The following is a 12,932-nucleotide window of genomic DNA, read 5'->3' as shown; positions in this document are numbered from 1 at the left end:
AACACCAAACACCATCTTGACCCCTGGTGCACGAAAGCTCCTGGAAAGGGCAGTGAAGATCTTCCTGGTTGCTGCCCCCACGGAGAGCTCATAAGAAACACCCCACGAGCAAACTTGAGCCTCAGGACATCAGGTAAGACAAACGTTCCTACTGCAAGCGACCTGCCTATTGAGTTCAGGACACAGGCCCACAGGAACAGCTGAAGACCTGTAGATAGGAAAAACTACCCACCCGAAAGCAGAACACTCTGTTCCCATAACTGGCTGAAAGAAAACAGGAAAACAGGTCTACAGCAGCCCTGACACACAGGCTTATAGGACAGTCTAGCCACTGTCAGAAATAGAAGAACAAAGTAACACTAGAGATAATCTGATAGCGAGAGGCAAACGCAGGAATCCAAGCAACAGAAACCAAGACTACATGGCATCATCAGAGCCCAATTCTCCCACCAAAGCAAACACTGAATATCCAAACACACCAGAAAAGCAAGATCTAGTTTCAAAATCATATTTGATCATGATGCTGGAGGACTTCAAGAAAGACGTGAAGAACTTCCTTAGAGAAACACAGGAAAACATAAATAAACAAGTAGAAGACTACAGAGAGGAATCACAAAAATCCCTGAAAGAATTCCAGGAAAACACAATCAAACAGTTGAAGGAATTGAAAATGGAAATAGAAGCAATCAAGAAAGAACACATGGAAACAACCCTGGATATAGAAAACCAAAAGAAAATACAAGGAGCCGTACATACAAGCTTCACCAACAGAATACAAGAGATAGAAGAGAGAATCTCTGGAGCAGAAGATTCCATAGAAATCATCGACTCAACTGTCAAAGATAATGTAAAGCAGAAAAAGCTACTGGTCCAAAACATACAGGAAATCCAGGACTCAATGAGGAGATCAAACTAAGGATAATAGGTATAGAAGAGAGTGAAGACTCCCAGCTCAAAGGACCAGTAAATATCTTCAACAAAATCATAGAAGAAAACTTCCCTAACCTAAAGAAAGAGATACCCATAAGCCTACAAGAAGTCTACAGAACTCCAAATGGATTGGACCAGAAAAGAAACTCCTCCCATCACATAACAATCAAAACATCAAATGCACAAAATAAAGAAAGAATATTAAAAGCAGTAAGGGAAAAAGGTCAAGTAACATATAAAGGCAGACCTATCAGAATCACACCAGACTTTTTGCCAGAAACTATGAAAGTCAGAAGATCCTGGACAGAGTTCACACAGACCCTAAGAGAACACAACTGCCAGCTCAGGTTACTGTATCCTGCAAAACTCTGAATTAACATAGATGGAGAAACCAAGATATTCCATGACTAAACCAAATTTACACAATATCTTTCTACAAATCCAGCACTACAAAGGATAATAAAGGGTAAAGCCCAACATAAGGAGGCAAGCTATACCCTAAAAGAAGCAAGAAACTAATCGTCTTGGCAACCAAAAAAAGAGAAGAAAAGCACACAAACATAACCTCATATCCAAATATGAATATAACAGGAAGCAATGATCACTATTCCTTAATATCTCTCAACATCAATGGCCTCAACTCCCCAAAAAAAAAACATAGATTAACAAACTGGACACGCAATGAGGACCCTGCATTCTGCTGCCTACAGGAAACACACCTCAGAGACAAAGACAGACACTACCTCAGAGTGAAAGGTGGAAAACAACTTTCCAAATAAATGGTCGGAAGAAGCAAGCTGGAGTAGCCATTCTAATATCAAATAAAATCAATTTTCAACTAAAAGTCATCAAAAAAGATAAGGAAGGACATTTCATATTCATCAAAGGAAAAATCCATCAAGATGAACTCTCAATCCTAAATATCTATGCCCCAAATACAAGGGCAACTACATACGTAAAAGAAACGTTACTAAAGCTCAAAACACACACTGCACCTCACACAATAATAGTAGGAGATTTCAACACCCCACTCTCATCAATGGACAGATCATGGAAACAGAAATTAAACAGAGACATAGACAGACTAAGAGAAGTCATGAGCCAAATGGACTTAACAGATATTTATAGAACATTCTATCCTAAAGCAAAAGGATATACATTCTTCTCAGCTCCTCATGGTAATTTCTCCAAAATTGACCATATAATTGGTCAAAAAACAGGCCTCAACCGGTACAGAAAGATAGGAATAATCCCATGCCTGCTATCAGACCACCACGGCCTAAAGCTGGTCTTCAATAACAATAAGGGAAAAACGCCGACATATACGTGGAAGTTGAACAATGCTCTACTCAGCGATAACCTGGTCAAGGAAGAAATAAAGAAAGAAATTAAAGACTTCTTAGAATTTAATGAAAATGAAGGTACAACATACCCAAACTTATGGGACACAATGAAAGCTGTGCTAATAGGAAAACTCATAGCGCTGAGTGCCTGCAGAAAGAAACAGGAAAGAGCATATGTCAGCAGCTTGACAGCACACCTAAAAGCTCTAGAACAAAAAGAAGCAAATACACCCAGGAGGAGTAGAAGGCAGGAAATAATCAAACTCAGAGCTGAAATCAACCAAGTAGAAACAAAAAGGAACATAGAAAGAATCAACAGAACCAAAAGTTGGTTCTTTGAGAAAATCAACAAGATAGATGAACCCTTAGCCAGACTAACGAGAGGACACAGAGAGTGTGTCCAAATTAACAAAATCAGAAATGAAAAGGGAGACATAACTACAGATTCAGAGGAAATTCAAAAAATCATCAGATCTTACTATAAAAGCCTATATTCAACAAAACTTGAAAATCTACAGGAAATGGACAATTTCCTAGACAGATACCAGGTACCGAAGTTAAATCAGGAACAGATAAACCAGTTAAACAACCCCATAACTCCTAAGGAAATAGAAGCAGTCATTAAAGGTCTCCCAAACAAAAGGAGCCCAGGTCCAGACGGTTTTAGTGCAGAATTCTATCCAAACTTCATAGAAGACATCATACCAACATTATCCAAACTATTCCACAAAATTGAAACAGATGGATCACTACCGAATTCCTTCTATGAAGCCACAATTACTCTTATACCTAAACCACACAAAGACCCAACAAAGAAAGAGAACTTCAGACCATTTCCCTTATGAATATCGATGCAAAAATACTCAATAAAATTCTGGCAAACCGAATCCACGAGCACATCAAAAGAATCATCCACCATAATCAAGTAGGCTTCATCCCAGGCATGCAGGGATGGTTTAATATACAGAAAACCATCAACGTGATCCATTATATAAACAAACTGAAAGAACAAAACCACATGATCATTTCATTAGATGCTGAGAAAGCATTTGACAAAATTCAACACCCCTTCATGATAAAAGTCCTGGAGAGAATAGGAATTCAAGGCCCATACCTAAACATAGTAAAAGCCATATACAGCAAACCAGTTGCTAACATTAAACTAAATGGAGAGAAACTTGAAGCAATCCCACTAAAATCAGGGACTAGACAAGGCTGCCCACTCTCTCCCTACTTATTCAATATAGTTCTTGAAGTTCTAGCCAGAGCAATCAGACAACAAAAGGAGGTCAAGGGGATACAGATCAGAAAAGAAGAAGTCAAAATATCACTTTTTGCAGATGACATGATAGTATATTTAAGTGATCCCAAAAGTTCCACCAGAGAACTACTAAAGCTGATAAACAACTTCAGCAAAGTGGATGGGTATAAAATTAACTCAAATAAATCAGTAGCCTTCCTCTACACAAAAGAGAAACAAGCCGAGAAAGAAATTAGGGAAACGACACCCTTCATAACAGACCCAAATAATGTAAAGTACCTTGGTGTGACTTTAACCAAGCAAGTAAAAGATCTGTACAATAAGAACTTCAAGCCTCTGAAGAAAGAAATTGAAGAAGACCTCAGAAAATGGAAAGATCTCCCATGCTCATGGATTGGCAGGATTAATATAGTAAAAATGGCCATTTTACCAAAAGCGATCTACACATTCAATGCAATCCCCATCAAAATACCAATCCAATTCTTCAAAGAGTTAGACAGAACAATTTGCAAATTCATCTGGAATAACAAAAAACCCAGGATAGCTAAAACTATCCTCAACAATAAAAGGAATTCAGCAGAATCACTATCCCTGTACTCAAGCAGTGTTACAGAGCAATAGCGATAAAAACTGCATGGTATTGGTACAGAGACAGACAGATAGACCAATGGAATAGAATTGAAGGCCTTGAAATGAACCCACACACCTATGGTCACTTGATTTTTCACAAAGGAGCCAAAACCATTCAATGGAAAAAAGATAGCATTTTCAGCAAATGGTGCTGGTTCAACTGGAGGTCAACATGTAGAAAAATGCAGATCAATCCATGCTTATCACCCTGTACAAAGCTTAAGTCCAGGTGGATCAAGGACCTCCACATCAAACCAAATATACTCAAAGTAATAGAAGAAATATTGGGGAAGCAACTCGACCACATGTTCACTGGAAAAAATTTCCTGAACAAAACACCAATGGCTTATGCTCTAAGATCAAGAATCGACAAATGGGATCTCATAAAACTGCAAAGCTTCTGTAAGGCAAAGGACAGTGTAGTTAGGACAAAACGGCAACCAACAGATTGGGAAAAGATCTTTACCAATGCTACAACAGATAGAGAGCTTATGTCCAAAATATACAAAGAACTCAAGAAGTTAGACCGCAGGGAGACAAATAACCCTATTAAAAAATGGGGTTCAGAGCTAAACAAAGATTTCACAGCTGAGGAATGTCGAATGGCTAAGAAACACCTAAAGAAATGTTCAAAATCTTTAGTCATAAGGGAAATGCAACTCAAAACAACCCTGAGATTTCACCTCACAACAGTGAGAATGGCTAAGATCAAAAACTCAGGTGACAGCAGATGCTGGCGAGGATGTGGAGAAAGAGGAACACTCCTCCATTGTTGGTGGGATTGCAGACTGGTACAACCATTCTAGAAATCAGTCTGGATGTTCCTCAGAAAATTGGACATTGAACTACCTGAGGACCCAGCTATACCTCTCTTGGGCATATACCCAAAAGATGCCCCAACATACAAAAAAAGACACGTGCTCCACTATGTTCATCGCAGCCTTATTTATAATAGCCAGAAGCTGGAAAGAACCCAGATGCCCTTCAACAGAGGAATGGATACAGAAAATGTGGTACATCTACACAATGGAATATTACTCAGCTATCAAAAGCAATGACTTTATGAAATTCATAGGCAAATGGATGGAACTGGAAAATATCATCCTGAGTGAGGTAACCCAATCACAGAAAAACACACATGGTATGCACTCATTGATAAGTGGCTATTAGCCCAAATGCTTGAATTACCCTAGATGCACAGAACACATGAAACTCAAGGCAGATGATCAAAATGCGAATGCTTCACTCCTTCTTTAAAAGAGGGAACAAGAATACCCTTGGCAGGGAATAGGGAGGGAAAGATTAAAACAGAGATTGAAGGAATACCCATTCAGAGCCCGCCCCACATGTGGCCCATACATATACAGCCACCCAATTAGACAAGATGGATGAAGCAAAGAAGTGCAGGCCGACAGGAGCCGGATGTAGATCTCTCCCCAGAGACACAGACAGAATACAGCAAATACATAGGTGAATGCCAGCAGCAAACCACTGAACTGTGAATGGGACCCCTGTTGAAGGATCAGAGAAAGGACTGGAAGAGCTTGAAGGTGCTCCAGACCCCATATGAACAACAATACCAACCAACCAGAGCTTCCAGGGACTAAGCCACTACCCAAAGACTATACATGGACTGACCCTGGGCTCCAACCTCATAGGTAGCAATGAATAACCTAGTAAGAGCACCAGTGGAAGGGGAAGCCCTTGGTGATTGTTGGGGGGAGGGTGGTAATGGGGAAGGATGGGGAGGGGAGCACCAATATAGAAGGGGATGGGGAGGGGTTATGGGGATGTTGGCCCGGAATCCAAGAAAGGGAATAACAATCGAAATGTAAATAAGAAATATTCATGTTAATAAAGATAAAAAATGGAATTAGGATATTTCCCTGAGAAAAGTAAAGTTCTATTGAATAAAGTGTAAATTTAAGGGAACCCCCAGAATATACGAAGTGATAAATACAGTACAGAAAAGTTGTGAAAGAAAATGACTGCCCTGCCAAAAATTTGAAATCAATATTTCCGTCCTGAAAGTTAAGGCACAATTTAAAGAGAATCGATGTGTGTTCAGAAAATTGGCTGGAACGTTTGGTGCTCTGAGATTGATAGAATATTGCTAATACATTAGCACATTATTTTGTAGACTTTTATTCATCTGTGTCACAATTTTGTCATAGTGTGCTAATTAGACATACACTGAGGACATTAAAAACACTGCGACAGCCAATGCTGAGACTCTGTCAGGCAGCAAGGGTCAGATCATAGTGGTCTCCTTTGTTTCACTCAGAGCTGTCGCAAGTCTTTTGTTTCACTTAGACCCTTCTTGGGGTCGTTAGTCCTTATTTTATGCCAGATTTTCACTAGCGGCTGTCTAGTTCTTTCAAATGAGGTCATGAAAATATATGATATACCTTATTCCAAAGAGAACTCCACAAGGATGCTTCTCCAAAATAAAAACTTATCAAATCCCTGAATGCTCTCTGCTGTATCCAAGACAATGATTTCTTTTAAGGCATTGCCTACCATGAAGGCAAAAACATGGAGGAAGATGATAAGGAGCCTCCAGACTGGGATCATGGTGCAGATTGCAGCAAGAATTGCCATGATTGATCCCAAGCACCAAGGGAAGGTCCTGATTTTAATGTGGCAACTTTACACACATAACTGACAGAATTGAAAATAACAACTGAACACATGAACATGGGTACAACTTGTTCTTGACCCAGAATGTTCGCGATGCTGGATGAGAAGCTGCACAAAACAGACATATTTGTGCTGTGAGGAATAAGGAGAAATTGTGGACAGAAACTTGGAGACCAAAGGACTTCTGAGGCTGGGTTGTGTGTACAGAATATGTGCATGGTCAGATGCAGGGAATGCAGGGTGTCCATAAGCAGAATGAGAGAGATGTGGTGATTAGGATGCCTGTCACCCGCTTCTGGCCACCACCTAGACTATTACACCACTTGTGGATCTCCTTTCTGATGTCTACTTTCTTTTGTGGGCGTATGCTGTCCACCCATTAACTTTTATGTCATCAACATTACTCTGTACCCTGGATTTCGGTGATTCGAATTGCTAAATATAGCTGATTCAAATACACAGCCTGTGACCTCTATAGTGGAATTAAAGCCTTCTGTCGAGTTGATATAAGCTAGACCTAATGATAAAAAAAACAAAACAAAACAAAACAAAAAAAAAACTGTCAAGGGGGGCAATATAGAAGAAAGTGTCTTGATCCTGTCCCTGAAACAGACTTTTCTCCTACACAGTATCCTCCCTTATTTCTCTCAAAGCAGAAGTCATTCTTCCTTGACGTCGTTCACCCGAGAAAGCATACCCATGCCAGCAGCATGAAGGCAGAAGCTGTGAGGAAACATAATCCCAGAGCGATGACCACGCTGTACTCCCCAGACTAAGAGGTCTCCATGGGAACGTCTTCAAGGTTAGAGTGGAATATTGTTGTCACGGTTATAGATGAGCACTTTGACCATACGCCCCAGACTACGGAGGTCTTTACCGACACGTCTTCTAGATCCTGTCTAGAAACTGATCCTGAAGAGAAAAAAAACAAAAAGCTTGGAGAGGCCGGGAATCGAACCCGAGACAACATACTTGCAAGGTATGCGCTCTACCACTGAGCTACAACTCAAAGCCTCACTCCAGACCTCTTTCCAGCCTATATGAAGTGACAGAGACTCAAGCTACTTTTTATAGTGCCTGAAGATATTTATATCACATATTTGTATATCATTATCGACAATTTTTATGTCATCACTTCTATGGGAAAAGAATCGATTTCCAATGCAAACAAAACAAGATCAAGAACCACAACAAATTTTGTGCTCTGCAAAACATGGCAGACCTACATCACTTGAGACCATTGTGCTAAATTCATTAGAATGTGCTTCTGAAGGATTAGGAACATCAGGCAATATTGAAGCAGGGATTGGGTAGATGGCATTCTGAGGTTGGGTACAGCGAGTCTACGGTTGCCTTTAGTCTTCTGGGCCTCCCTTCTATGGAGCCTACCAGGAACTCTCTCAGACCCAGGCTCTGCGCCTGCCCAAATCTGGGTATAAATTTTATCTTAGGCAACATTGTACATTTACAAATGTTCTGAGGAAGGAAGAACCTTGAAGATCAAACGCAGGGTCAAGTGAAGAAGCATACAAGAGAAGTACCTTGATCCAGCCTCTGATGGAAACAGTTTTTTTTTTTTTTATCATTAGGTCTAGCTTATACCAACTCGACAGAAGGCTTTAATTCCACTATAGAGGTCACAGGCTGTGCATTTGAATCAGCTATATTTAGCTATTTGAATCACTGAAATCCAGGGTACAGAGTAATGTTGATGACATAAAAGTTAATGGGTGGACAGCATACGCCCACAAAAGAAAGTAGACATCAGAAAGGAGATCCACAAGTGGTGTAATAGCCTAGGTGGTGGCCAGAAGCGGGTGACAGGCATCCTAATCACCACATCTCTCTCATTCTGCTTATGGACACCCTGCATTCCCTGCATCTGACCATGCACATATTCTGTACACACAACCCAGCCTCAGAAGTCCTTTGGTCTCCAAGTTTCTGTCCACAATTTCTCCTTATTCCTCACGGCACAAATATGTCTGTTTTGTGCAGCTTCTCATCCAGCATCGAGAACATTCTGGGTCAAGAACAAGTTGTACCCATGTTCATGTGTTCAGTTGTTATTTTCAATTTTGTCAGTTATGTGTGTAAAGTTGCTACATTAAAATCAGAACCTTTCCTTGGTGCTTGGGAGCAGTCATGGCAATTCTTGCTGCAATCTGCACCACGATTCCAGACCGGAGGCTCCTTATCATCTTCCTCCGCGTTTTTGCCTTCATGGCAGGCAATGCCTTAAAAGTAATCATTGTCTTGGAACCAGCAGTGATGTTCCTGAGCTGGATAATTTTTTATACGATATATTTCTTTATTTACATTTCAAATTATCCCCTTGCCCGGTGTTCTGTCCTTAAACACCCTCTGCCCTCCCTTGTCCCCCTTCCCTTCCTCTTCCCCATAAAGGTGTTTCCCTCCCTTCCAGCCAGCTTACCACTCCTCCGATGTTCCCCTGCACTGGGGGTCCAACCTTCGCAGGACCAAGGGCTTCCCCTTCCACTGGTGACCCAACAAGTCTATTCTCTGCTACATATGCATTTGGAGCCTTGGGTCAGTCTGTGTATAGTCTTTGGGTAGTGGTTTAGTCCCTGGTAGCTCTGGTTTGTTGGCATTGTTGTTCTTATGGGGTTGCAAGTCCCTTTAGCGCTTTCAATCCTTTCTCTAATTCCTCCCACGGGTATCTCTCTTCTCAGTTCAATGGTTTGCTGCTAGCATTCACCTCTGTATTTGACATGTTCTGGTTGTGTCTCTCAAGAGACATCTCTCTACGGTTCCTGTCGGCCTGCACGTCTTTGGTTCATCCATCTTAACTAGTTTTGGTGACTGCATATATATGGGCCACATGTGGGGTCGGGTGTGAATGGCCATTTCTTCGATCTCTGCTATAAACTTTGCCTCCACCTCCCCTCCTATGAATATTTTTGTTCCCCCTTTTAAGAAGGAGTGAATCATCTGCACTTTGGTCATATTTCTTCTTGAGCTTCATGTGGTCTGTGGATTGTATTTTGGGTAATTTGAGTTTTGGGCTAAAATCCACTTATCAGTGACTTCATAACATGTGTGCTTTTCTGTGATTGGATTACCTCACTCAGGATGATACTGTCTAGTTCCATCATTTGCCTATGCATTTCATGAAGTCATTGTTTTTGATAGCTGAGTAGTACTCCATTGTGTAGATGTAACACATTTTCTGTATCCATTCCTCTGTTGAAGGGCATCTGGGTTCTTTCCAGCTCCTGGCTTTTATAAATACGTCTGCTATGAACATAGTGGAGCATGTGTCTTTGTTGTATGTTGGAGCATCTTTTGGGTATATGCCCCAGAGATTTATAGCTGGGCCCTCAAGTACTTTAATGTCCAATTTTCTGAGGAACCTCCAGACTGATTTCCAGAGTGGTTGTACCAGTTTGCAATCCCACCAACAATGGAGGAGTGTTCCTTTTTCTCCACATTCTTGCCAGCATCTGCTGTTACCTGAGTTTTTGATCTTGGCGATTCTAATTGGAGTGAGGTGGATCTCAGGGTTATTTTGATTTGCATTTCCCTGATGACTACGGATTTTAAACATTTCTTTAGGTGCTTCTCAGTCATTTGATATTTGTAAACTGAGAATTCTTTGTTTAGCTCTGTACCCCATTTTTATTATGGTTATTTGGCTCTTTGGAGTGTAACTTCTTCAATTCTTTATATGTTATGCATATTAACCCTCTATCGGATGTAGGATTGGTAAAGATCTTTTCCCAATCTGTTGGTTGCCATATTGTCCTAACCACAGTGTCCTTTGCCTTACAGATGCTTTGCAGTTTTATGAGATCCCATTTGTCGATTCTTGATCTTAGAGCATAAGCCATTGGTGTTTTGTTCAGGAAATTTGCTTCTATGAAGTTATGATAGAATTCTGCACTAAACCCATCTAGTCCTGGGGTCTCTTTGGTTGGGAGACTTTTAGTAACTTCTTCTATTTCTTGAGGTGTTATGGAAATGGTTATGTGGTTTGTCTAATCTGGATTTAACTTTGGAACCTGGTATCTATCTAGATAATTGTCCATTTCCTCCAGATTTTCTAGTTTTGTTGAGTATAAGCTTTTGCAGTAGGATCTGATGATTTTTTAAAAATTTTTCTCAGATTTAGTTGTTAAGTCTTTCTTTTCATTTCTTATTTTGGTAATTTGGATACTCTTTCTGTGCCCTCTGGTTAGTTTGGCTAACGATTGTTCTATCTTGTTCTTTTTGTTTCTACATGGTTGATTTCAGCCCTGAGTTTGATTATTTCTTGCCCTCTACTACTCTTGGGTGTATTTGCTTTTTTTGTTCTAGAGATTTTGGGTGTGCTGTCAAACCACTATTGTATACTCTCCCGTTTCTTTCTGGAGGCACTCAGAGCCATGAATTTTCCTCTTTCCACTACTTTCCTTGTGTCCCATATATTTTGGCATGTTGTACCTTCATTTTAATTAAAGTTTAAATCTTGAGTTTCTTTGTTTCTTTCTTGATCAAGTTATCATTGAGTAGACATGAGAGAAATCTGTGGACGCGCCATCCACACCAGCTCCAGACCATAACAAGAGTCACGTGGAATCAGTCCTGACAGCATGTTACCAGAGCAATTGGGACATGATAGGTAAGTCAGTTCCTTCTCTCTTCCCTTCCTTCTGTGGAGCTGTGGTGCCATGGGATGAAGCATCTTGGGATATCAGACACATTACTGTTCGGTATTTCCTATGTGAGACAGTGACTTTATCACACAGATAAAGGATGGATGTGCTGTAAAGGATCAATGTGAATCAACTTATATAGGGATTTGTGGCAGGATGTGTGGCACACACACACACACACACACACACACACACACACTTGATAGAGGATGTTCGTGTATTTATCTTCTATACACACTGACTGTGTAGATTGTGGTCACTTCCATGGAGCAAATTAATTACATGGAAACGTGGGCTTACCCCTAGGAGCTCTGTGTGTGCATGCATGTGTGCGTTCATATTTAGACTCATACAAGCTTCTGTCGCTCCCTCGTGTCTATTCTTTATATTCAGCTCAGACCAGGATTGGGTTCCAATCTCAGATTCCCAGCCTGTGTTCTCCCCCTCCATCTGGCCAGACTCGCACAGATGCAGTTCCCATTACAGCCACGGGGTGGAAGCAAATCTATATTCTTAAATATTCATGACAAGTCTGATGTTTTACAGAGTAGCAAATATCCCCCAGTGAATGGACTTCTCCTGCCTTTGTGAGTTTCACAGGTGTCCTAGTAAAGTTCCCTTTATGAATGACCGCAAAGCTAGTGCTCAACAACTCATTTCACCTCTGCTTAGTGTAAATGTGCAGGTCAAAATGTATATATACAGGGGTGATTTGTATAGAATATAGTATTCATGCTTGGATTTTGTTCTGTCGCTTTTAGTTGCTTTTTGAAACATTCCAACCCCTCTCCAGAAGGCTATGGTAGGGCTACCCTTATCCCTCCCTGTCAGACAACATCATTCTCTGTCCATCATTTGCGTTGTGCTGTATTATGCTCCCCTGTGGCTCTGCAGAGCAACCGTGTGTGTGTGTGTGTGTGTGTGTGTGTGTGTGTGTGTGTGTGTGTGTGTGTGTGTGTGTGTGTGAACTGTTTTACAATTATTCTTTCACGGCAAAAACTAGAATCATTCTGTTCAGGACAGTTTATACTTTGTTTTTATGTGTGTTCACCTGTGTGTGCATGTGCACATAGCCTTCTGAGTGTGTGTGTGTGTGTGTGTGTGTGTGTGTGTGAATGTTTTTACAATTATTCTTTCACGGCAAAACTAGAATCATTCTGTTCACTACAGTTTATACTTTGTTTTTATGTGATCTTCAGTTTATTGATAAGTGAAGTGATTAAGATATTAAAAAAAAACCTGTAGACCAGATGCTATGTAGTCCTGTGGCACTGCATAGCTACAGGCAGCCATTCAAATTTAAGATTAAATTCATATGAAATTCAAATTTCACTTCCCTTTCCTACTCATCCTATTTCAAGTGTTTGTGTATTCAGTGTTCAAACTTCAAAGAACTTACAAGCAAAGAAAAAAATAAGATTTATGCTCAATTTCTCAGCGTACTACTATAACCAACGTTTTATGTAAAGGGGA

At 40.5% G+C, this 12,932-nt stretch overlaps 2 pseudogenes; one reads left to right on the top strand and one right to left on the bottom strand.

Moving 5' to 3' along the window:
• Positions 1-6,444: 6,444 nt before the first annotated feature.
• Parl-ps6 (presenilin associated, rhomboid-like, pseudogene 6) lies at positions 6,445-7,022 on the bottom strand (annotated as a pseudogene).
• A 567-nt stretch (positions 7,023-7,589) lies between these two features.
• LOC134484199 (presenilin-associated rhomboid-like protein, mitochondrial) lies at positions 7,590-12,673 on the top strand (annotated as a pseudogene).
• The last annotated feature ends 259 nt before the right edge of the window (positions 12,674-12,932 follow it).

This window comes from Rattus norvegicus, chromosome X, assembly GCF_021556685.1.
Source record: "Rattus norvegicus strain SHRSP/BbbUtx chromosome X, alternate assembly SHRSP_T2T, whole genome shotgun sequence".
In the NCBI taxonomy this organism is placed as follows: Eukaryota; Metazoa; Chordata; class Mammalia; order Rodentia; family Muridae; genus Rattus; species Rattus norvegicus.
This window is presented reverse-complemented; position numbering and strand designations above follow the sequence as displayed.